We start from the raw sequence: 27,003 nt of genomic DNA on the forward strand, positions 1-27,003 counted from the left end.
AATCCCACCTCACCATAGCAGAGACCTGACTGTTGAGCTCGGCGAATCCCACCTCACCACAGCAGAGACCTGACTGTTGAGTTCGGCGAATCCCACCTCACCACAGCAGAGACCTGACTGTTGAGCTCGGCGAATCCCACCTCACCACAGCAGAGACCTGACTGTGTAGCTCGGCGAATCGCACCTAATCACAGCAGAGACCTGACTGTTGTGTTCGGCGAATCCCACCTCACCACAGCAGAGACCTGACTGTTGTGAATCCCACCTCACCACAGCAGAAACCTGACTGTTGAGCTCGGCGAATCCCACCTCACCACAGCAGAGACCTGACTGTGGTGTTTGGTGAATCCCACCTCACCACAGCAGAGACCTGACTTTTGTGTTTGGCGAATCCCACCTCACCCCAGCAGAGACCTGACTGTTGTGTTCGGCGAATCCCACCTCACCACAGCAGAGACCTGACTGTTGAGTTCGGCGAATCCCACCTCACCACAGCAGAGACCTGACTGTTGATTTTGGCAAATCCCACCTCACCATAGCAGAGACCTGACTGTTGTGTTCAGGGAACCCACCTCACCACAGCAGAGACCTGACTGTTGTGTTCAGGGAACCCACCTCACCACAGCAGAGACCTGACTGTTGTGTTCAGGGAACCCACCTCACCACAGCAGAGACCTGACTGTTGTGTTCAGGGAACCTACCTCACCACAGCAGAGACCTGACTGTTGTGTTCAGGGAACCTACCTCACCACAGCAGAGACCTGACTGTTGTGTTCAGGGAATCCACCTCACCACAGCAGAGACCTGACTGTTGTTTTCAGGGAACCCACCTCACCACAGCAGAGACCTGACTGTTGTGTTCAGCGAACTCACCTCACCACAGCATAGACCTGACTGTTGTGTTCAGGGAACCCACCTCACCACAGCAGAGACCTGACTGTTGTGTTTGGCGAATCCCACCTCACCACAGCAGAGACCTGACTGTTGTATTCAGGGAACCCACCTCACCACAGCAGAGACCTGACTGTTGAGTTCGGCGAATCCCACCTCACCACAGCAGAAACCTGACTGTTGTGCTCGGCGAATCCCACCTCACCACAGCAGAGACCTGACTGTTGAGCAAAGCGAATACCACCTCACCACAGCAGAGACCTGACTGTTGTGTTCGGCGAATCCCACCTCACCACAGCAGAGACCTGACTTTTGTGTTCGGCGAATCCCACCTCACCCCAGCAGAGACCTGACTGTTGTGTTCGGCGAATCCCACCTCACCACAGCAGAGACCTGACTGTTGAGTTCGGCGAATACCACCTTACCACAGCAGAGACTTGACTGTTGAGTTCGGCGAATCCCACCTCACCACAGCAGAGACCTGACTGTTGAGTTCGGCGAATCCCCCCTCACCACAGCAGAGACCTGACTGTTGAGTTTGGCGACTCCCACCTCACCATAGCAGAGACCTGACTGTTGTGTTCTGGGAACCCACCTCACCACAGCAGAGACCTGACTGTTGTGTTCAGGGAACCCACCTCACCACAGTAGAGACCTGACTGTTGTGTTCAGGGAACCCACCTCACCACAGCAGAGACCTGACTGTTGTGTTCAGGGAACCCACCTCACCACAGCAGAGACCTCACTGTTGTGTTCAGGGAACCTACCTCACCACAGCAGAGACCTGACTGTTGTGTTCAGGGAACCTACCTCACTACAGCAGAGACCTGACTGTTGTGTTCAGGGAACCCACCTCACCACAGCAGAGACCTGACTGTTGTGTTCAGGGAACCCACCTCACCACAGCAGAGACCTGACTGTTGTGTTCAGGGAACCCACCTCACCACAGCAGAGACCTGACTAATGTGTTCAGGGAACCCACCTCACCACAGCAGAGACCTGACTGTTGAGTTTGGCGAATCCCACCTCACCACAGCAGAGACCTGACTGTTGTGTTCGGCGAATCCCACCTCACCACAGCAGAGACCTGACTGTTGAGCTCGGCGAATCCCACCTCACCCCAGCACAGACCTGACTGTTGAGCTCGGCCGAATCCCGCCTCACCACAGCAGAGACCTGACTGTTGTGTTCAGGGAACCCACCTCAACACAGCAGAGACCTGACTGTTGTGTTCAGGGAATCCACCTCACCACAGCTGAGACCTGACTGTTGAGCTCGGCAAATCCCACCTCACCACAGCAGAGACCTGACTGTGAAGCTCGGCGAATTCCACCTAACCACAGCAGAGACCTGACTGTTGTGTTCGGCGAATCCCACCTCACCACAGCAGAGACCTGACTGTTGTGTTCGGCGAATCCCACCTCACCATAGCACAGACCTGACTGTTGTGTTCAGGGAACCCACCTCAACACAGCAGAGACCTGACTGTTGTGTTCAGGGATCCCACCTCACCACAGCAGAGACCTGACTGTTGAGTTCGGCGAATCCCACCTCACCACAGCAGAAACCTGACTGTTGAGCTCGGCGAATCCCACCTCACCACAGCAGAGACCTGACTGTGGTGTTTGGTGAATCCCACCTCACCACAGCAGAGACCTGACTGTTGAGCTCGGCGAATCCCACCTCACCACAGCAGAGACCTGACTGTTGTGTTCGGCGAATCTCACCTCACCACAGCAGAGACCTGACTGTTGAGCTCGGCGAATCCCACCTCACCCCAGCACAGACCTGACTGTTGAGCTCGGCCGAATCCCGCCTCACCACAGCAGAGACCTGACTGTTGTGTTCAGGGAATCCACCTCACCACAGCAGAGACCTGACTGTTGTGTTCAGGGAACCCACCTCACCACAGCAGAGACCTGACTGTTGAGTTCGGCGAATCCCACCTCACCACAGCAGAGACCTGACTGTTGTGTTCGGCGAATCCCACCTCACCACAGCAGAGACCTGACTGTTGAGCTCGGCGAATCCCACCTCACCCCAGCACAGACCTGACTGTTGAGCTCGGCCGAATCCCGCCTCACCACAGCAGAGACCTGACTGTTGTGTTCAGGGAACCCACCTCAACACAGCAGAGACCTGACTGTTGTGTTCAGGGAATCCACCTCACCACAGCAGAGACCTGACTGTTGTGTTCGGCGAATCCCACCTCACCACAGCACAGACCTGACTGTTGAGTTCGGCGAATCCCACCTCACCACAGCAGAGACCTGACTGTTGTGTTCAGCGAATCCCACCTCACCACAGCAGAGACCTGACTTTATGTGTTTGGCGAATCTCACCTCACCACAGCAGAGACCTGACTGTTATGTACGGCAAATCCCACTTCACCACAGCAGAGACCTGACTGTTGTGTACAGGGAACCCACCTCACCACAGCAGAGACCTGACTATTGTGTTCAGGGAAACCACCTCACCACAGCAGAGACCTGACTGTTGAGTTCGGCGAATCCCACCTCACCACAGCAGAGACCTGACTGTTGTGTTCGGCGAATCCCACCTCACCACAGCAGAGACCTGACTGTTGTGTTCAGGGAACCCACCTCACCACAGCAGAGACCTGACGGTTGTGTTCAGGGAACTCACCTCACCACAGCAGAGACCTGACTATTGTGTTCAGGGAACCCACCTCACCACAGCAGAGACCTGACTGTTGTGTTCAGGGAACCCACCTCACCACAGCAGAGACCTGACTGTTGTGTTCAGGGAACCTAACTCACCACAGCAGAGATCTGACTGTTGTGTTCAGGGAACCCACATCACCACAGCAGAGACCTGACTGTTGAGTTCGGCGAATCTCACCTCACCACAGCAGAGACCTGACTGTTGTGTTCAGCGAATCCCACCTCACCCCAGCAGAGACATGACTGTTGAGTTTGGTGAATCCCACCTCACCACAGCAGAGACCTGACTGTTGAGCTCGGCGAATCCCACCTCACCACAGCACAGACCTGACTGTTGAGCTCGGCCGAATCCCGCCTCACCACAGCAGAGACCTGACTGTTGTGTTCAGGGAACCCACCTCACCACAGCAGAGACCTGACTGTTGAGTTCGGCGAATCTCACCTCACCACAGCAGAGACCTGACTGTTGTGTACAGCAAATCCCACCTCACCACAGCAGAGACCTGACTGTTGTGTTCAGGGAACCCACCTCACCACAGCAGAGACCTGACTATTGTGTTCTGGGAACCCACCTCACCACAGCAGAGACCTGACTGTTGAGTTTGGCGAATCCCACCTCACCACAGCAGAGACCTGACTGTTGTGTTCGGCGAATCCCACCTCACCACAGCAGAGACCTGACTGTTGTGTTCAGGAAACACACCTCACCACAGCAGAGACCTGACTGTTGTGTTCAGGGAACTCACCTCACCACAGCAGAGACCTGACTATTGTGTTCAGGGAACCCACCTCACCACAGCAGAGACCTGACTGTTGTGTTCAGGGAACCTACCTCACCACAGCAGAGACCTGACTATTGTGTTCAGGGAACCAACCTCACCACAGCAGAGACCTGACTGTTGAGTTCGGCGAATCCCACCTCACCACAGAAGAGACCTGACTGTTGAGCTCGGCGAATCCCACCTCACCCCAGCAGAGACCTGACTGTTGAGCTCGGCGAATTCCACCTCACCACAGCAGAGACCTGACTGTTGAGCTCGGCGAATCCCACCTCACCACAGCAGAGACCTGACTGTTGAGTTCAGCGAATCCCACCTCACCAGAGCAGAGACCTGACTGTTGTGTTCGGCGAATCCCACCTCACCCTAGCAGAGACCTGACTGTTGAGTTCGGTGAATCCCACCTCACCACAGAAGAGACCTGAATGTTGAGTTCGGCGAATCCCACCTCACCACAGCAGAGACCTGACTGTTGAGTTTGGTGAATCCCACCTCACCACAGCAGAGACCTGACTGTTGAGTTCGGCAAATCCCACCTCACCACAGCAGAGACCTGACTGTTGAGTTCGGTGAATCCCACCTCACCACAGCAGAGACCTGACTGTTTTGTTCGGCGAATCCCACCTCACCACAGAAGAGACCTGACTGTTGTGTTCAGGGAACCCACCTCACCACAGCAGAGACCTGACTGTTGTGTTCAGGGAAACCCACCTCACCACAGAAGAGACCTGACTGTTGTGTTCAGGGAACCCACCTCACCACAGCAGAGACCTGACTGTTGTGTTCAGGGAACCCACCTCACCACAGCAGAGACCTGACTGTTGTGTTCAGGGAACCTACCTCACCACAGCAGAGACCTGACTGTTGTGTTCAGGGAATCCACCTCACCACAGCAGAGACCTGACTGTTGTGTTCGGCAAATCCCACCTCACCACAGCAGAGACCTGACTGTTGAGTTCGGCGAATCCCACCTCACCACAGCAGAGACCTGACTGTTGTGTTCGGCGAATCCCACCTCACCACAGCAGAGACCTGACTGTTGTGTTCAGGGAAATCACCTAACCACAGCAGAGACCTGACTGTTGAGTTCGGCGAATCCCACCTCACCACAGCAGAGACCTGACTGTTGAGCTCGGCGAATACCACCTCACCACAGCAGAGACCTGACTGTTGAGCTCGGCGAATCCCACCTCACCACAGCAGAGACCTGACTGTTGAGCTTGGCGAATCCCACCTCACCACAGCAGAGACCTGACTGTTGTGTTCGGCGAATCCCACCTCACCACAGCAGAGACCTGACTGTTGTGTTCGGCGAATCCCACCTCACCCCAGCAGAGACCTGACTGTTGTGTTCGGTGAATCCCACCTCACCACAGAAGAGACCTGAATGTTGAGTTCGGCGAATCCCACCTCACCACAGCAGAGACCTGACTGTTGAGTTTGGCGAATCCCACCTCACCACAGCAGAGACCTGACTGTTGTGTTCAGGGAACCCACCTCACCACAGCAGAGACCTGACTGTTGTTTTCAGGGAACTCACCTCACCACAGCAGAGACCTGACTATTGTGTTCAGGGAACCCACCTCACCACAGCAGAGACCTGACTGTTGTGTTCAGGGAACCCACCTCACCACAGCAGAGACCTGACTGTTGTGTTCAGGGAACCTACCTCACCACAGCAGAGACCTGACTATTGTGTTCAGGGAACCAACCTCACCACAGCAGAGACCTGACTGTTGTGTTCAGGGAACCCACCTCACCACAGCAGAGACCTGACTGTTGAGGTCGGCGAATCCCACCTCACCACAGCAGAGACCTGACTGTTGAGTTCGGCGAATCCCACCTCACCACAGCAGAAACCTGACTGTTGAGCTCGGCGAATCCCACCTCACCACAGCAGAGACCTGACTGTGGTGTTTGGTGAATCCCACCTCACCACAGCAGAGACCTGACTGTTGAGCTCGGCGAATCCCACCTCACCACAGCAGAGACCTGACTGTTGTGTTCGGCGAATCCCACCTCACCACAGCAGAGACCTGACTGTTGAGCTCGGCGAATCCCACCTCACCCCAGCACAGACCTGACTGTTGAGCTCGGCCGAATCCCGCCTCACCACAGCAGAGACCTGACTGTTGTGTTCAGGGAATCCACCTCACCACAGCAGAGACCTGACTGTCGTGTTCGGCGAATCCCACCTCACCACAGCACAGACCTGACTGTTGAGTTCGGCGAATCCCACCTCACCACAGCAGAGACCTGACTGTTGTGTTCAGCGAATCCCACCTCACCACAGCAGAGACCTGACTTTATGTGTTTGGCGAATCTCACCTCACCATAGCAGAGACCTGACTGTTATGTACGGCAAATCCCACTTCACCACAGCAGAGACCTGACTGTTGTGTTCAGGGAACCCACCTCACCACAGCAGAGACCTGACTATTGTGTTCAGGGAAACCACCTCACCACAGCAGAGACCTGACTGTTGAGTTCGGCGAATCCCACCTCACCATAGCAGAGACCTGACTGTTGTGTTCGGCGAATCCCACCTCACCACAGCAGAGACCTGACTGTTGTGTTCAGGGAACCCACCCCACCACAGCAGAGACCTGACTGTTGTGTTCAGGGAACTCACCTCACCACAGCAGAGACCTGACTATTGTGTTCAGGGAACCCACCTCACCACAGCAGAGACCTGACTGTTGTGTTCAGGGAACCCACCTCACCACAGCAGAGACCTGACTGTTGTATTCAGGGAACCTAACTCACCACAGCAGAGACCTGACTGTTGTGTTCAGGGAACCCACATCACCACAGCAGAGACCTGACTGTTGAGTTCGGCGAATCTCACCTCACCACAGCAGAGACCTGACTGTTGTGTTCAGCGAATCCCACCTCACCCCAGCAGAGACATGACTGTTGAGTTTGGTGAATCCCACCTCACCACAGCAGAGACCTGACTGTTGAGCTCGGCGAATCCCACCTCACCACAGCACAGACCTGACTGTTGAGCTCGGCCGAATCCCGCCTCACCACAGCAGAGACCTGACTATTGTGTTCAGGGAACCCACCTCACCACAGCAGAGACCTGACTGTTGTGTTCAGGGAACCCACCTCACCACAGCAGAGACCTGACTGTTGTATTCAGGGAACCTAACTCACCACAGCAGAGACCTGACTGTTGTGTTCAGGGAACCCACCTCACCACAGCAGAGACCTGACTGTTGAGTTCGGCGAATCTCACCTCACCACAGCAGAGACCTGACTGTTGTGTACAGCAAATCCCACCTCACCACAGCAGAGACCTGACTGTTGTGTTCAGGGAACCCACCTCACCACAGCAGAGACCTGACTATTGTGTTCTGGGAACCCACCTCACCACAGCAGAGACCTGACTGTTGAGTTTGGCGAATCCCACCTCACCACAGCAGAGACCTGACTGTTGTGTTCGGCGAATCCCACCTCACCACAGCAGAGACCTGACTGTTGTGTTCAGGAAACCCACCTCACCACAGCAGAGACCTGACTGTTGTGTTCAGGGAACTCACCTCACCACAGCAGAGACCTGACTATTGTGTTCAGGGAACCCACCTCACCACAGCAGAGACCTGACTGTTGTGTTCAGGGAACCCACCTCACCACAGCAGAGACCTGACTGTTGTGTTCAGGGAACCTACCTCACCACAGCAGAGACCTGACTATTGTGTTCAGGGAACCAACCTCACCACAGCAGAGACCTGACTGTTGAGTTCGGCGAATCCCACCTCACCACAGAAGAGACCTGACTGTTGAGCTCGGCGAATCCCACCTCACCCCAGCAGAGACCTGACTGTTGAGCTCGGCGAATTCCACCTCACCACAGCAGAGACCTGACTGTTGAGCTCGGCGAATCCCACCTCACCACAGCAGAGACCTGACTGTTGAGTTCAGCGAATCCCACCTCACCAGAGCAGAGACCTGACTGTTGTGTTCGGCGAATCCCACCTCACCCTAGCAGAGACCTGACTATTGAGTTCGGTGAATCCCACCTCACCACAGAAGAGACCTGAATGTTGAGTTCGGCGAATCCCACCTCACCACAGCAGAGACCTGACTGTTGAGTTCGGTGAATCCCACCTCACCACAGCAGAGACCTGACTGTTTTGTTCGGCGAATCCCACCTCACCACAGAAGAGACCTGACTGTTGTGTTCAGGGAACCCACCTCACCACAGCAGAGACCTGACTGTTGTGTTCAGGGAAACCCACCTCACCACAGAAGAGACCTGACTGTTGTGTTCAGGGAACCCACCTCACCACAGCAGAGACCTGACTGTTGTGTTCAGGGAACCCACCTCACCACAGCAGAGACCTGACTGTTGTGTTCAGGGAACCTACCTCACCACAGCAGAGACCTGACTGTTGTGTTCAGGGAATCCACCTCACCACAGCAGAGACCTGACTGTTGTGTTCGGCAAATCCCACCTCACCACAGCAGAGACCTGACTGTTGAGTTCGGCGAATCCCACCTCACCACAGCAGAGACCTGACTGTTGTGTTCGGCGAATCCCACCTCACCACAGCAGAGACCTGACTGTTGTGTTCAGGGAAATCACCTAACCACAGCAGAGACCTGACTGTTGAGCTCGGCGAATACCACCTCACCACAGCAGAGACCTGACTGTTGTGTTCAGGGAACCCACCTCACCAAAGCAGAGACCTGACTGTTGTGTTCAGGGAACCTACCTCACCACAGCAGAGACCTGACTGTTGTGTTCAGGGAATCCACCTCACCACAGCAGAGACCTGACTGTTGTGTTCGGCAAATCCCACCTCACCACAGCAGAGACCTGACTGTTGTGTTCGGCGAATCCCACCTCACCACAGCAGAGACCTGACTGTTGTGTTCCGCGAATCCCACCTCACCACAGCAGAGACCTGACTGTTGTGTTCAGGGAACCCACCTCACCACAGCAGAGACCTGACTGTTGTGTTCGGCAAATCCCACCTCACCACAGCAGAGACCTGACTGTTGTGTTTGGCGAATCCCACCTCACCACAGCAGAGACCTGACTGTTGAGTTCGGCGAATCCCACCTCACCACAGCAGAGACCTGACTGTTGTGTTCGGCGAATCCCACCTCACCACAGCAGAAACCTGACTGTTGAGCTCAGCGAATTCCACCTCACCACAGCAGAGACCTGACTGTTGTGTTCGGCGAATCCCACCTCACCACAGCAGAGACCTGACTGTTGAGCTCGGCGAATCCAACCTTACCACAGCAGAGACCTGACTGTTAAGTTCGGCGAATCCCACCTCACCACAGCAGAGACCTGACTGTTGTGTTCGGCGAATCCCACCTCACCACAGCATAAACCTGACTGTTGAGCTCAGCGAATCCCACCTCACCACAGCAGAGACCTGACTGTTGTGTTCGGCGAATCCCACCTAACCACAGCAGAGACCTGACTGTTGAGCTCGGCGAATCCCACCTCACCACAGCAGAGACCTGACTGTTGTGTTTAGGGAACCCACCTCACCACAGCAGAGACCTGACTGTTGTGTTCAGGGAAACCCACCTCACCACAGAAGAGACCTGACTGTTGTGTTCAGGGAACCCACCTCACCACAGCAGAGACCTGACTGTTGTGTTCAGGGAACCCACCTCACCACAGCAGAGACCTGACTGTTGTGTTCAGGGAACCTACCTCACCACAGCAGAGACCTGACTGTTGTGTTCAGGGAATCCACCTCACCACAGCAGAGACCTGACTGTTGTGTTCGGCAAATCCCACCTCACCACAGCAGAGACCTGACTGTTGAGTTCGGCGAATCCCACCTCACCACAGCAGAGACCTGACTGTTGTGTTTCGCGAATCCCACCTCACCACAGCAGAGACCTGACTGTTGTGTTCAGGGAACCCACCTCACCACAGCAGAGACCTGACTGTTGAGTTCGGCGAATCCCACCTCACCACAGCAGAGACCTGACTGTTGAGCTCGGCGAATCCCACCTCACCACAGCAGAGACCTGACTGTTGAGTTCGGCGAATCCCACCTCACCACAGCAGAGACCAGACTGTTGAGTTCGGCGAATCCCACCTCACCACAGCAGAGACCTGACTGTTGAGTTCGGCGAATCCCACCTCACCACAGCAGAGACCTGACTGTTGAGTTCGGCGAATCCCACCTCACCACAGCAGAGACCTGACTGTTGTGTTCGGCGCATCCCACCTCACCACAACAGAGACCTGACTGTTTTGTTCGGTGAATCCCACCTCACCACAGCAGAGACCTGACTGTTTTGTTCGGCGAATCCCACCTCAAAACAGCAGAGACCTGACTGTTGTGTTTGGTGAATCCCACCTCACCACAGCAGAGACCTGACTGTTTTGTTCGGCGAATCCCACCTCACCACAGCAGAGACCTGACTGTTGTGTTCGGCGAATCCCACCTTATCACAGCAGAGACCTGACTGTTTTGTTCGGCGAATCCCACCTCACCACAGCAGAGACCTGACTGTTGTGTTTAGGGAACCCACCTCACCACAGCAGAGACCTGACTGTTGTGTTCAGGGAAACCCACCTCACCACAGAAGAGACCTGACTGTTGTGTTCAGGGAACCCACCTCACCAAAGCAGAGACCTGACTGTTGTGTTCAGGGAACCTACCTCACCACAGCAGAGACCTGACTGTTGTGTTCAGGGAATCCACCTCACCACAGCAGAGACCTGACTGTTGTGTTCGGCAAATCCCACCTCACCACAGCAGAGACCTGACTGTTGTGTTCGGCGAATCCCACCTCACCACAGCAGAGACCTGACTGTTGTGTTCCGCGAATCCCACCTCACCACAGCAGAGACCTGACTGTTGTGTTCAGGGAACCCACCTCACCACAGCAGAGACCTGACTGTTGTGTTCGGCAAATCCCACCTCACCACAGCAGAGACCTGACTGTTGTGTTTGGCGAATCCCACCTCACCACAGCAGAGACCTGACTGTTGAGTTCGGCGAATCCCACCTCACCACAGCAGAGACCTGACTGTTGTGTTCGGCGAATCCCACCTCACCACAGCAGAAACCTGACTGTTGAGCTCAGCGAATTCCACCTCACCACAGCAGAGACCTGACTGTTGTGTTCGGCGAATCCCACCTCACCACAGCAGAGACCTGACTGTTGAGCTCGGCGAATCCAACCTTACCACAGCAGAGACCTGACTGTTAAGTTCGGCGAATCCCACCTCACCACAGCAGAGACCTGGCTGTTGTGTTCGGCGAATCCCACCTCACCACAGCATAAACCTGACTGTTGAGCTCAGCGAATCCCACCTCACCACAGCAGAGACCTGACTGTTGTGTTCGGCGAATCCCACCTCACCACAGCAGAGACCTGACTGTTGAGCTCGGCGAATCCCACCTCACCACAGCAGAGACCTGACTGTTGTGTTCGGCGAATCCCACCTCACCACAGCAGAGACCTGACTGTTGTGTTTAGGGAACCCACCTCACCACAGCAGAGACCTGACTGTTGAGTTCAGGAAACCCACCTCACCACAGCAGAGACCTGACTGTTGTGTTCAGGGAACTCACCTCACCACAGCAGAGACCTGACTGTTGTGTTCGGCGAATCCCACCTCACCACAGCATAAACCTGACTGTTGAGCTCAGCGAATCCCACCTCACCACAGCAGAGACCTGACTGTTGTGTTCGGCGAATCCCACCTCACCACAGCAGAGACCTGACTGTTGAGTTCGGCGAATCCCACCTCACCACAGCAGAGACCTGACTGTTGTGTTCGGCGCATCCCACCTCACCACAACAGAGACCTGACTGTTTTGTTCGGTGAATCCCACCTCACCACAGCAGAGACCTGACTGTTTTGTTCGGCGAATCCCACCTCAGAACAGCAGAGACCTGACTGTTGTGTTTGGTGAATCCCACCTCACCACAGCAGAGACCTGACTGTTTTGTTCGGCGAATCACACCTCACCACAGCAGAGACCTGACTGTTGTGTTCGGCGAATCCCACCTTATCACAGCAGAGACCTGACTGTTTTGTTCGGCGAATCCCACCTCACCACAGCAGAGACCTGACTGTTGTGTTTAGGGAACCCACCTCACCACAGCAGAGACCTGACTGTTGTGTTCAGGGAAACCCACCTCACCACAGAAGAGACCTGACTGTTGTGTTCAGGGAAAACACCTCACCAAAGCAGAGACCTGACTGTTGTGTTCAGGGAACCTACCTCACCACAGCAGAGACCTGACTGTTGTGTTCAGGGAATCCACCTCACCACAGCAGAGACCTGACTGTTGTGTTCGGCAAATCCCACCTCACCACAGCAGAGACCTGACTGTTGTGTTCGGCGAATCCCACCTCACCACAGCAGAGACCTGACTGTTGTGTTCCGCGAATCCCACCTCACCACAGCAGAGACCTGACTGTTGTGTTCAGGGAACCCACCTCACCACAGCAGAGACCTGACTGTTGTGTTCGGCAAATCCCACCTCACCACAGCAGAGACCTGACTGTTGTGTTTGGCGAATCCCACCTCACCACAGCAGAGACCTGACTGTTGAGTTCGGCGAATCCCACCTCACCACAGCAGAGACCTGACTGTTGTGTTCGGCGAATCCCACCTCACCACAGCAGAAACCTGACTGTTGAGCTCAGCGAATTCCACCTCACCACAGCAGAGACCTGACTGTTGTGTTCGGCGAATCCCACCTCACCACAGCAGAGACCTGACTGTTGAGCTCGGCGAATCCAACCTTACCACAGCAGAGACCTGACTGTTAAGTTCGGCGAATCCCACCTCACCACAGCAGAGACCTGACTGTTGTGTTCGGCGAATCCCACCTCACCACAGCATAAACCTGACTGTTGAGCTCAGCGAATCCCACCTCACCACAGCAGAGACCTGACTGTTGTGTTCGGCGAATCCCACCTCACCACAGCAGAGACCTGACTGTTGAGCTCGGCGAATCCCACCTCACCACAGCAGAGACCTGACTGTTGTGTTCGGCGAATCCCACCTCACCACAGCAGAGACCTGACTGTTGTGTTTAGGGAACCCACCTCACCACAGCAGAGACCTGACTGTTGAGTTCAGGAAACCCACCTCACCACAGCAGAGACCTGACTGTTGTGTTCAGGGAACTCACCTCACCACAGCAGAGACCTGACTGTTGTGTTCGGCGAATCCCACCTCACCACAGCAGAGACCTGACTGTTGTGTTCGGTGAATCCCACCTTACCACAGCAGAGGCCTGACTGTTGTGTTTAGGGAACCCACCTCACCACAGAAGAGACCTGACTGTTGTGTTCAGGGAACTCACCTCACCACAGCAGAGACCTGACTGTTGTGTTCGGCGAATCCCACCTCACCACAGCAGAGACCTGACTGTTGTGTTCGGTGAATCCCACCTTACCACAGCAGAGGCCTGACTGTTGTGTTTAGGGAACCCACCTCACCACAGCAGAGACCTGACTGTTGAGTTCAGGAAACCCACCTCACCACAGCAGAGACCTGACTGTTGTGTTCAGGGAACTCACCTCACCACAGCAGAGACCTGACTGTTGAGTTCGGCGAATCCCACCTCACCACAGCAGAGACCTGACTGTTGTGTTCGGCGAATCCCACCTCACCACAGCAGAGACCTGACTGTTGAGCTCGGCGAATCCCACCTCACCACAGCAGAGACCTGACTGTTGAACTCGGCGAATCCCACCTCACCACAGCAGAGACCTGACTGTTGTGTTCGGCGAATCCCACCTCACCACAGCAAAGACCTGACTGTTGTGTTCAGGGAACTCACCTCACCACAGCAGAGACCTGACTGTTGAGTTCGGCGAATCCCACCTCACCACAGCAGAGACCTGACTGTTGTGTTCGGCGAATCCCACCTCACCACAGCAGAGACCTGACTGTTGAACTCGGCGAATCCCACCTCACCACAGCAGAGACCTGACTGTTGTGTTCGGCGAATCCCACCTCACCACAGCAGAGACCTGACTGTTGTGTTCAGGGAACTCACCTCACCACAGCAGAGACCTGACTGTTGAGTTCGGCGAATCCCACCTCACCACAGCAGAGACCTGACTGTTGTGTTCGGCGAATCCCACCTCACCACAGCAGAGAACTGACTGTTGAGCTCGGCGAATCCCACCTCACCACAGCCGAGACCTGACTGTTGAGTTTGGCGAATCCCACCTCACCACAGCAGAGACCTGACTGTTGAGTTCGGCGAATCCCACCTCACCACAGCAAAGACCTGACTGTTGAGTTCGGCGAATCCCACCTCACCACAGCAGAGACCTGACTGTTGAGTTCGGCGAATCCCACCTCACCACAGCAGAGACCTGACTGTTGTGTTCAGCGAATCCCACCTCACCACAGCAGAGACCTGACTTCATGTGTTAGGCGAATCTCACCTCACCACAGCAGAGACCTGACTGTTGTGTACGGCAAATCCCACCTCACCACAGCAGAGACCTGACTGTTGTGTTCAGGGAACCCACCTCACCACAGCAGAGACCTGACTATTGTGTTCAGGGAACCCACCTCACCACAGCAGAGACCTGACTGTTGAGTTCGGCGAATCCCACCTCACCACAGCAGAGACCTGACTGTTGTGTTCGGCGAATCCCACCTCACCACAGCAGAGACCTGACTGTTGTGTTCAGGGAACTCACCTCACCACAGCAGAGACCTGACTATTGTGTTCAGGGAACCCACCTCACCACAGCAGAGACCTGACTGTTGTGTTCAGGGAACCCACCTCACCACAGCAGAGACCTGACTGTTGTGTTCAGGGAACCTACCTCACCACAGCAGAGACCTGACTGTTGTGTTCAGGGAACCCACCTCACCACAGCAGAGACCTGACTGTTGTGTTTGGCGAATCTCACCTCACCACAGCAGAGACCTGACTGTTGTGTTTGGCGAATCCCACCTCACCCCAGCAGAGACATGACTGTTGAGTTTGGTGAATCCCACCTCACCACAGCAGAGACCTGACTGTTGAGTTCGGCGAATCCCACCTCACCACAGCACAGACCTGACTGTTGTGTTCAGGGAACCCACCTCACCCCAGCAGAGACCTGACTGTTGAGCTCGGCGATTCCCACCTCACCCCAGCAGAGACCTGACTGTTGAGCTCGGCGAATCCCACCTCACAACAACAGAGACCTGACTGTTCAGCTCGGCGAATCCCACCTCACCACAGCAGAGACCTGACTGTGTAGCTCGGCGAATCCCACCTAACCACAGCAGAGACCTGACTGTTAAGCTCGGCGAATCCCACCTCACCACAGCAGAGACCTGACTGTTGAGTTCGGCGAATCCCACCTCACCACAGCAGAGACCTGACTGTTGAGCTCGGCGAATCCCACCTCACCACAGCAGAGACCTGACTGTTGTGTTCGGCGAATCCCACCTCACCACAGCAGAAACCTGACTGTTGTGTTCGGCGAATCCCACCTCACCACAGCCGAGACCTGACTGTTGAGTTTGGCGAATCCCACCTCACCACAGCAGAGACCTGACTGTTGAGTTCGGCGAATCCCACCTCACCACAGCAAAGACCTGACTGTTGAGTTCGGCGAATCCCACCTCACCACAGCAGAGACCTGACTGTTGAGTTCGGCGAATCCCACCTCACCACAGCAGAGACCTGACTGTTGTGTTCAGCGAATCCCACCTCACCACAGCAGAGACCTGACTTCATGTGTTAGGCGAATCTCACCTCACCACAGCAGAGACCTGACTGTTGTGTACGGCAAATCCCACCTCACTACAGCAGAGACCTGACTGTTGTGTTCAGGGAACCCACCTCACCACAGCAGAGACCTGACTATTGTGTTCAGGGAACCCACCTCACCACAGCAGAGACCTGACTGTTGTGTTCAGGGAACCCACCTCACCACAGCAGAGACCTGACTGTTGTGTTCAGGGAACCTACCTCACCACAGCAGAGACCTGACTGTTGTGTTCAGGGAACCCACCTCACCACAGCAGAGACCTGACTGTTGAGTTCGGCGAATCTCACCTCACCACAGCAGAGACCTGACTGTTGTGTTTGGCGAATCCCACCTCACCCCAGCAGAGACATGACTGTTGAGTTTGGTGAATCCCACCTCACCACAGCAGAGACCTGACTGTTGAGCTCGGCGATTCCCACCTCACCCCAGCAGAGACCTGACTGTTGAGCTCGGCGAATCCCACCTCACAACAGCAGAGACCTGACTGTTGAGCTCGGCGAATCCCACCTCACCACAGCAGAGACCTGACTGTGTAGCTCGGCGAATCCCACCTAACCACAGCAGAGACCTGACTGTTAAGCTCGGCGAATCCCACCTCACCACAGCAGAGACCTGACTGTTGAGTTCGGCGAATCCCACCTCACCACAGCAGAGACCTGACTGTTGAGCTCGGCGAATCCCACCTCACCACAGCAGAGACCTGACTGTTGTGTTCGGCGAATCCCACCTCACCACAGCAGAAACCTGACTGTTGTGTTCGGCGAATCCCACCTCACCACAGCAGAGACCTGACTGTTGTGTTCGGCGAATCCCACCTCACCACAGAAGAGACCTGACTGTTGAGTTCGGCGAATCCCACCTCACCACAGCAGAGACCTGACTGTTGAGTTCGGCTAATCCCACCTCACCACAGCAGAGACCTGACTGTTGTGTTCGGTGAATCCCACCTTACCACAGCAGAGGCCTGACTGTTGTGTTCAGGGAACCCACCTCACCACAGCAGAGACCTGACTGTTGTGTTCAGGAAACCCACCTCACCACAGCAGAGACCTGACTGTTGTGTTCAGGGAACTTACCTCACCACAGCAGAGACCTGACTGTTGAGTTCGGCGAATCCCACCTCACCACAGCAGAGACCTGACTGTTGTGTTCGGCGAATCCCACCTCACCACAGCAGAGACCTGACTGTTGAGCTCGGCGAATCCCACCTCACCACAGCAGAAACCTGACTGTTGAACTCGGCGAATCCCGCCTCACCACAGCAGAGACCTGACTGTTGAGCTCGGTGAATCCCACCTCACCACAGCAGAGACCTGACTGTGTAGCTCGGCGAATCCCACCTAACCACAGCAAAGACCTGACTGTTGTGTTCGGCGAATCCCACCTCACCACAGCAGAGACCTGACTGTTGTGTTCGGCGAATCCCACCTCACCACAGCAGAAACCTGACTGTTGAGCTCAGCGAATCCCACCTCACCACAGCAGAGACCTGACTGTTGTGTTCGGCGAATCCCACCTCACCACAGCAGAGACCTGACTGTTGAGCTCGGCGAATCCCACCTCACCACAGCAGAGACCTGACTGTTGAGTTTGGCGAATCCCACCTCACCACAGCAGAGACCTGACTGTTGAGTTCGGCGAATCCCACCTCACCACAGCAGAGACCTGACTGTTGAGTTCGGCGAATCCCACCTCACCACAGCAGAGACCTGACTGTTGAGTTCGGCGAATCCCACCTCACCACAGCAGAGACCTGACTGTTGTGTTCAGCGAATCCCACCTCACCACAGCAGAGACCTGACTTTATGTGTTTGGCGAATCTCACCTCACCACAGCAGAGACCTGACTGTTGTGTACGGCGAATCCCACCTCACCACAGCAGAGACCTGACTGTTGTGTTCGGCGAATCCCACCTCACCACAGCAGAGACCTGACTGTTGTGTTCAGGGAACCCACCTCACCACAGCAGAGACCTGACTGTTGTGTTCAAGGAACTCACCTCACCACAGCAGAGACCTGACTATTGTGTTCAGGGAACCCACCTCACCACAGCAGAGACCTGACTGTTGTGTTCAGGGAACCCACCTCACCACAGCAGAGACCTGACTGTTGTGTTCAGGGAACCTAACTCACCACAGCAGAGACCTGACTGTTGTGTTCAGGGAACCCACCTCACCACAGCAGAGACCTGACTGTTGAGTTCGGCGAATCTCACCTCACCACAGCAGAGACCTGACTGTTGTGTTCAGCGAATCCCACCTCACCCCAGCAGAGACATGACTGTTGAGTTTGGTGAATCCCACCTCACCACAGCAGAGACCTGACTGTTGAGTTCGGCGAATCCCACCTCACCACAGCACAGACCTGACTGTTGTGTTCAGGGAACCCACCTCACCCCAGCAGAGACCTGACTGTTGAGCTTGGCGAATCCCACCTCACCCCAGCAGAGACCTGACTGTTGAGCTCGGCGAATCCCACCTCACCACAGCAGAGACCTGACTGTGTAGCTCGGCGAATCCCACCTAACCACAGCAGAGACCTGACTGTTGAGCTCGGCGAATCCCACCTCACCACAGCAGAGACCTGACTGTTGAGTTCGGCGAATCCCACCTCACCACAACAGAGACCTGACTGTTGAGTTCGGCGAATCCCACCTCACCACAGCAGAGACCTGACTGTTGAGTTTGGTGAATTCCACCTCACCACAGCAGAGACCTGACTGTTGAGCTCGGCCAATCCCACCTCACCACAGCAGAGACCTGACTGTTGAGCTCGGCCAATCCCACCTCACCACAGCAGAGACCTGACTGTTGTGTTCAGCGAATCCCACCTCACCACAGCAGAGACCTGACTGTTGTGTTCGGCGAATCCCACCTCACCCCAGCAGAGACCTGACTGTTGTGTTCAGGGAACCCACCTCACCACAGCAGAGACCTGACTGTTGAGTTCGGCGAATCCCACCTCACCACAGGAGAGACCTGACTTTATGTGTTTGGCGAATCCCACCTCACCACAGCAGAGACCTGACTGTTGAGCTCGGCAAATCCCACCTCACCACAGCAGAGACCTGACTGTTGAGCTCGGCGAATCCCACCTCACCACAGCAGAGACCTGACTGTTGAGTTCGTCGAATCCCACCTCACCACAGCAGAGACCTGACTGTTGAGCTCGGCGTATCCCACCTCACCACAGCAGAGACCTGACTGTTGAGTTCGGCGAATCCCACCTCACCCCAGCAGAGACATGACTGTTGAGTTTGGAGAATCCCACCTAACCACAGCAGAGACCTGACTGTTGTGTTCGGCGAATCCCACCTCACCCCAGCAGAGACATGACTGTTGAGTTTGGTGAATCCCACCTCACCACAGCAGAGACCTGACTGTTGAGTTCGGCGAATCCCACCTCACCACAGCAGAGACCTGACTGTTGAGTTCGGCGAATCTCACCTCACCACAGCAGAGACCTGACTGTTGTGTTCGGCGAATCCCACCTCACCCCAGCAGAGACCTGACTGTTGAGCTCGGCGAATCCCACCTCACAACAGCAGAGACCTGACTGTTGAGCTCGGCGAATCCCACCTCACCACAGCAGAGACCTGACTGTGTAGCTCGGTGAATCCCACCTAACCACAGCAGAGACCTGACTATTGAGCTCGGCGAATCCCACCTCACCACAGCAGAGACCTGACTGTTGAGTTCGGCGAATCCCACCTCACCACAACAGAGACCTCATTGTTGAGTTCGGCGAATCCCACCTCACCACAGCAGAGACCTGGCTGTTGAGTTTGGTGAATCCCACCTCACCACAGCAGAGACCTGACTGTTGAGCTCGGCGAATCCCACCTCACCACAGCAGAGACCTGACTGTTGAGCTCGGCCAATCCCACCTCACCACAGCAGAGACCTGACTGTTGAGCTCGGCCAATCCCACCTCACCACAGCAGAGACCTGACTGTTGTGTTCAGCGAATCCCACCTCACCACAGCAGAGACCTGACTGTTGTGTTCGGCGAATTCCACTTCACCCCAGCAGAGACCTGACTGTTGTGTTCAGGGAACCCACCTCACCACAGCAGAGACCTGACTGTTGAGTTCGGTGAATCCCACCTCACCACAGGAGAGACCTGACTTTATGTGTTTGGTGAATCCCACCTCACCACAGCAGAGACCTGACTGTTGAGCTCGGCGAATCCCACCTCACCACAGCAGAGACCTGACTGTTGAGCTCGGCGAATCCCACCTCACCACAGCAGAGACCTGACTGTTGAGTTCGTCGAATCCCACCTCCCCACAGCACAGACCTGACTGTTGAGCTCGGCGTATCCCACCTCACCACAGCAGAGACCTGACTGTTGAGTTCGGCGAATCCCACCTCACCACAGCAGAGACCTGACTGTTGTGTTCGGCGAATCCCACCTCACCACAGCAGAGACCTGACTGTTGTGTTAAGGGAACCCACCTCACCACAGCAGAGACCTGACTGTTGTGTTAAGGGAACCCACCTCACCACAGCATAGACCTGACTGTTGTGTTCGGCGAATCCCACCTCACCACAGCAGAGACCTGGCTGTTTTGTTTGGCGAATCCAACCTCACCACAGCAGAGACCTGACTGTTTTGTTCGGCGAATCCCACCTCACCACAGCAGAGACCTGACTGTCTTGTTCGCCGAAACCCACCTCACCACAGCAGAGACCTGACTATTGTGTTCAGGGAACCCACCTCACCACAGCAGAGACCTGACTGTTGTGTTCGGCGAATCCCACCTCACCACAGCAGAGACCTGACTGTTGAGCTCGGCGAATCCCACCTCACCCCAGCACAGACCTGACTGTTGAGCTCGGCGAATCCCACCTCACCACAGCAGAGACCTGACTGTTGAGTTCGGCGAATCCCACCTCACCACAGCAGAGACCTGACTGTTGAGCTCGGCAAATCCCACCTCACCACAGCAGAGACCTGACTGTGTAGCTCGGCGAATCCCACCTAACCACAGCAGAGACCTGACTGTTGTGTTCGGCGAATCCCACCTCACCACAGCAGAGACCTGACTGTTGTGTTCGGCGAATCCCACCTCACCACAGCACAGACCAGACTGTTGTGTTCAGGGAACCCACCTCAACACAGCAGAGACCTGACTGTTGAGCTCAGCGAATCCCACCTCACCACAGCAGAGACCTGATTGTTGAGTTCGGCGAATCCCACCTCACCACAGCAGAGACCTGACTTTTGAGCTCGGCGAATCCCACCTCACCACAGCAGAGACCTGACTGTGTAGCTCGGCGAATCCCACCTCACCACAGCAGAGACCTGACTGTTGAGTTCGGCGAATCCCACCTCACCACAACAGAGACCTGACTGTTGAGTTCGGCGAATCCCACCTCACCACAGCAGAGACCTGACTGTTGAGTTCGGTGAATCCCACCTCACCACAGCAGAGACTTGACTGTTGAGCTCGGCGAATCCCACCTCACCACAGCAGAGACCTGACTGTTGAGCTCGGCCAATCCCACCTCACCACAGCAGAGACCTGACTGTTGAGCTCGGCCAATCCCACCTCACCACAGCAGAGACCTGACTGTTGTGTTCAGCGAATCCCACCTCACCACAGCAGAGACCTGACTGTTGTGTTCGGCGAATCCCACCTCACCACAGCAGAGACCTGACTGTTGTGTTCGTCGAATCCCACCTCACCCCAGCAGAGACCTGACTGTTGTGTTCGGCGAATCCCACCTCACCACAGCAGAGACCTGACTGTTGAGTTCGGCGAATCCCACCTCACCACAGCAGAGACCTGACTGTTGTGTTCGGCGAATCCCACCTCACCACAGCAGAGACCTGACTGTTGTGTTAAGGGAACCCACCTCACCACAGCAGAGACCTGACTGTTGTGTTCAGGTAACCCACCTCACCACAGCAGAGACCTGACTGTTGAGTTTGGCGAATCCCACCTCACCACAGCAGAGACCTGACTTTATGTGTTTGGCGAATCCCACCTCACCACAGCAGAGACCTGACTGTTGAGCTCGGCGAATCCCACCTCACCACAGCAGAGACCTGACTGTTGAGCTCGGCGAATCCCACCTCACCACAGCAGAGACCTGACTGTTGAGCTCGGCGTATCCCACCTCACCACAGCAGAGACTTGACTGTTGAGCTCGGCCAATCCCACCTCACCACAGCAGAGACCTGACTGTTGAGTTTGGCGAATCCCACCTCACCACAGCATAGACCTGACTGTTGTGTTCGGCGAATCCCACCTCACCACAGCAGAGACCTGGCTGTTGGGTTCAGGGAACCCACCTCACCACAGCAGAGACCTGACTATTGTGTTCAGGGAACCCACCTCACCACAGCAAAGACCTGACTGTTGAGTTCGGCGAATCCCACCTCACCACAGCAGAGACCTGACTGTTGTGTTCAGGGAACCCACCTCACCACAGCAGAGACCTGACTGTTGTGTTCAGGGAATCCACCTCACCACAGCAGAGACCTGACTGTTGTATTCAGGGAACTCACCTCACCACAGCAGAGACCTGACTGTTGTGTTTGGCGAATCCCACCTCACCACAGCAGAGACCTGACTGTTGAGTTCGGCGAATCCCACCTCACCACAGCAGAGACCTGACTGTTGAGTTCAGCGAATCCCACCTCACCACAGCAGAGACCTGACTGTTGAGCTCGGCGAATCCCACCTCACCCCAGCAGAGACCTGACTGTTGTGTTCAGCGAATCCCCCCTCACCACAGCAGAGACCTGACTGTTGTGTTCAGGGAACCCACCTCACTACAGCAGAGACCTGACTATTGTGTTCAGGGAACCCACCTCACCACAGCAAAGACCTGACTGTTGAGTTCGGCGAATCCCACCTCACCACAGCAGAGACCTGACTGTTGTGTTTGGCGAATCCCACCTCACCACAGCAGAGACCTGACTGTTGAGTTCGGCGAATCCCACCTCACCACAGCAGAGACCTGACTGTTGAGTTCGGTGAATCCCACCTCACCACAGCAGAGACCTGACTGTTGTGTTCAGCGAATCCACCTCACCACAAAAGAGACCTGACTGTTGTGTTCAGGGAACCCACCTCACCACAGCAGAGACCTGACTGTTGTGTTCAGGGAACCTACCTCACCACAGCAGAGACCTGACTTTTGTGTGCAGGGAACCCACCTCACCACAGCAGAGACCTGTCTGTTGAGTTCGGCGAATCCCACCTCACCACAGCAGAGACCTGACTGTTGAGTTCGGCGAATCCCACCTCACCACAGCAGAGTCCTGACTGTTGTGTTCAGGGAACCCACCTCACCACAGCAGAGACCTGACTGTTGAGTTCGGCGAATCCCACCTCACCACAGCAGAGACCTGACTGTTGAGCTCGGCGAATCCCACCTCACCCCAGCAGAGACCTGACTGTTGTGTTCAGCGAATCCCCCCTCACCACAGCAGAGACCTGACTGTTGTGTTCAGGGAACCCACCTCACTACAGCAGAGACCTGACTATTGTGTTCAGGGAACCCACCTCACCACAGCAAAGACCTGACTGTTGAGTTCGGCGAATCCCACCTCACCACAGCAGAGACCTGACTGTTGTGTTTGGCGAATCCCACCTCACCACAGCAGAGACCTGACTGTTGAGTTCGGCGAATCCCACCTCACCACAGCAGAGACCTGACTGTTGAGTTCGTTGAATCCCACCTCACCACAGCAGAGACCTGACTGTTGTGTTCAGCGAATCCACCTCACCACAAAAGAGACCTGACTGTTGTGTTCAGGGAACCCACCTCACCACAGCAGAGACCTGACTGTTGTGTTCAGGGAACCTACCTCACCACAGCAGAGACCTGACTTTTGTGTGCAGGGAACCCACCTCACCACAGCAGAGACCTGTCTGTTGAGTTCGGCGAATCCCACCTCACCACAGCAGAGACCTGACTGTTGAGTTCGGCGAATCCCACCTCACCACAGCAGAGTCCTGACTGTTGTGTTCAGGGAACCCACCTCACCACAGCAGAGACCTGACTGTTCAGTTCGGCGAATCCCACCTCACCACAGCAGAGACCTGACTGTTGAGCTCGGCGAATCCCACCTCACCCCAGCAGAGACCTGACTGTTGTGTTCAGCGAATCCCCCCTCACCACAGCAGAGACCTGACTGTTGTGTTCAGGGAACCCACCTCACTACAGCAGAGACCTGACTATTGTGTTCAGGGAACCCACCTCACCACAGCAAAGACCTGACTGTTGAGTTCGGCGAATCCCACCTCACCACAGCAGAGACCTGACTGTTGTGTTTGGCGAATCCCACCTCACCACAGCAGAGACCTGACTGTTGAGTTCGGCGAATCCCACCTCACCACAGCAGAGACCTGACTGTTGAGTTCGGTGAATCCCACCTCACCACAGCAGAGACCTGACTGTTGTGTTCAGCGAATCCACCTCACCACAAAAGAGACCTGACTGTTGTGTTCAGGGAACCCACCTCACCACAGCAGAGACCTGACTGTCGTGTTCAGGGAACCTACCTCACCACAGCAGAGACCTGACTTTTGTGTGCAGGGAACCCACCTCACCACAGCAGAGACCTGACTGTTGTGTTCAGGGAACCCACCTCACCACAGCAGAGACCTGACTGTTGTGTTCAGGGAACCTACCTCACCACAGCAGAGACCTGACTGTTGTGTTCAGGGAACCCACCTCACCACAGCAGAGACCTGACTGTTGTGTTCAGGGAACCTACCTCACCACAGCAGAGACCTGACTGTTGTGTTCAGGGAATCCACCTCACCACAGCAGAGACCTGACTGTTGTGTTCGGCAAATCCCACCTCACCACAGCAGAGACCTGACTGTTGAGTTCGGCGAATCCCACCTCACCACAGCAGAGACCTGACTGTTGTGTTCGGTGAATCCCACCTCACCACAGCAGAGACCTGACTGTTGTGTTCAGGGAACCCACCTCACCACAGCAGAGACCTGACTGTTGAGTTCGGCGAATCCCACCTCACCACAGCAGAGACCTGACTGTTGAGCTCGGCGAATCCCACCTCACCCCAGCAGAGACCTGACTGTTGTGTTCGGCGAATCCCACCTCACCACAGCAGAGACCTGACTGTTGAGTTCGGCGAATCCCACCTCACCACAGCAGAGACCTGACTGTTGTGTTCAGGGAACCCACCTCACCACAGCAGAGACCTGACTGTTGAGTTCGGCGAATCCCACCTCACCACAGCAGAGACCTGACTGTTGTGTTCAGGGAACCCACCTCACCACAGCAGAGACCTGACTGTTGTGTTCAGGGAACCCACCTCACCACAGCAGAGAACTGACTGTTGAGTTCGGCGAATCCCACCTCACCACAGCAGAGACCTGACTGTTGTGTTTGGCGAATCCCACCTCACCACAGCAGAGACCTGACTGTTGTGTTCAGCGAATCCCACCTCACCACAGCAGAGACCTGACTGTGTAGCTCGGCGAATCCCACCTCACCCCAGCAGAGACCTGACTGTTGTGTTCAGCGAATCCCACCTCACCACAGCAGAGACCTGACTGTTGTATTCGGCGAATCCCACCTCACCACAGCAGAGACCTGACTGTTGAGCTCGGCGAATCCCACCTCACCACAGCAGAGACCTGACTGTTGAGCTTGGCGAATCCCACCTCACCACAGCAGAGACCTGACTGTTGAGTTCGGCGAATCCCACCTCACCACAGCAGAGACCTGACTGTTGAGCTCGGCGAATCCCACCTCACCCCAGCAGAGACCTGACTGTTGTGTTCAGCGAATCCCCCCTCACCACAGCAGAGACCTGACTGTTGTGTTCAGGGAACCCACCTCACTACAGCAGAGACCTGACTATTGTGTTCAGGGAACCCACCTCACCACAGCAAAGACCTGACTGTTGAGTTCGGCGAATCCCACCTCACCACAGCAGAGACCTGACTGTTGTGTTTGGCGAATCCCACCTCACCACAGCAGAGACCTGACTGTTGAGTTCGGCGAATCCCACCTCACCACAGCAGAGACCTGACTGTTGAGTTCGGTGAATCCCACCTCACCACAGCAGAGACCTGACTGTTGTGTTCAGCGAATCCACCTCACCACAAAAGAGACCTGACTGTTGTGTTCAGGGAACCCACCTCACCACAGCAGAGACCTGACTGTTGTGTTCAGGGAACCTACCTCACCACAGCAGAGACCTGACTTTTGTGTGCAGGGAACCCACCTCACCACAGCAGAGACCTGTCTGTTGAGTTCGGCGAATCCCACCTCACCACAGCAGAGACCTGACTGTTGAGTTCGGCGAATCCCACCTCACCACAGCAGAGTCCTGACTGTTGTGTTCAGGGAACCCACCTCACCACAGCAGAGACCTGACTGTTGAGTTCGGCGAATCCCACCTCACCACAGCAGAGACCTGACTGTTGAGCTCGGCGAATCCCACCTCACCCCAGCAGAGACCTGACTGTTGTGTTCAGCGAATCCCCCCTCACCACAGCAGAGACCTGACTGTTGTGTTCAGGGAACCCACCTCACTACAGCAGAGACCTGACTATTGTGTTCAGGGAACCCACCTCACCACAGCAAAGACCTGACTGTTGAGTTCGGCGAATCCCACCTCACCACAGCAGAGACCTGACTGTTGTGTTTGGCGAATCCCACCTCACCACAGCAGAGACCTGACTGTTGAGTTCGGCGAATCCCACCTCACCACAGCAGAGACCTGACTGTTGAGTTCGGTGAATCCCACCTCACCACAGCAGAGACCTGACTGTTGTGTTCAGCGAATCCACCTCACCACAAAAGAGACCTGACTGTTGTGTTCAGGGAACCCACCTCACCACAGCAGAGACCTGACTGTCGTGTTCAGGGAACCTACCTCACCACAGCAGAGACCTGACTTTTGTGTGCAG

This window comes from Hyperolius riggenbachi, chromosome 2, assembly GCF_040937935.1.
Source record: "Hyperolius riggenbachi isolate aHypRig1 chromosome 2, aHypRig1.pri, whole genome shotgun sequence".
NCBI classification, from domain to species: Eukaryota; Metazoa; Chordata; class Amphibia; order Anura; family Hyperoliidae; genus Hyperolius; species Hyperolius riggenbachi.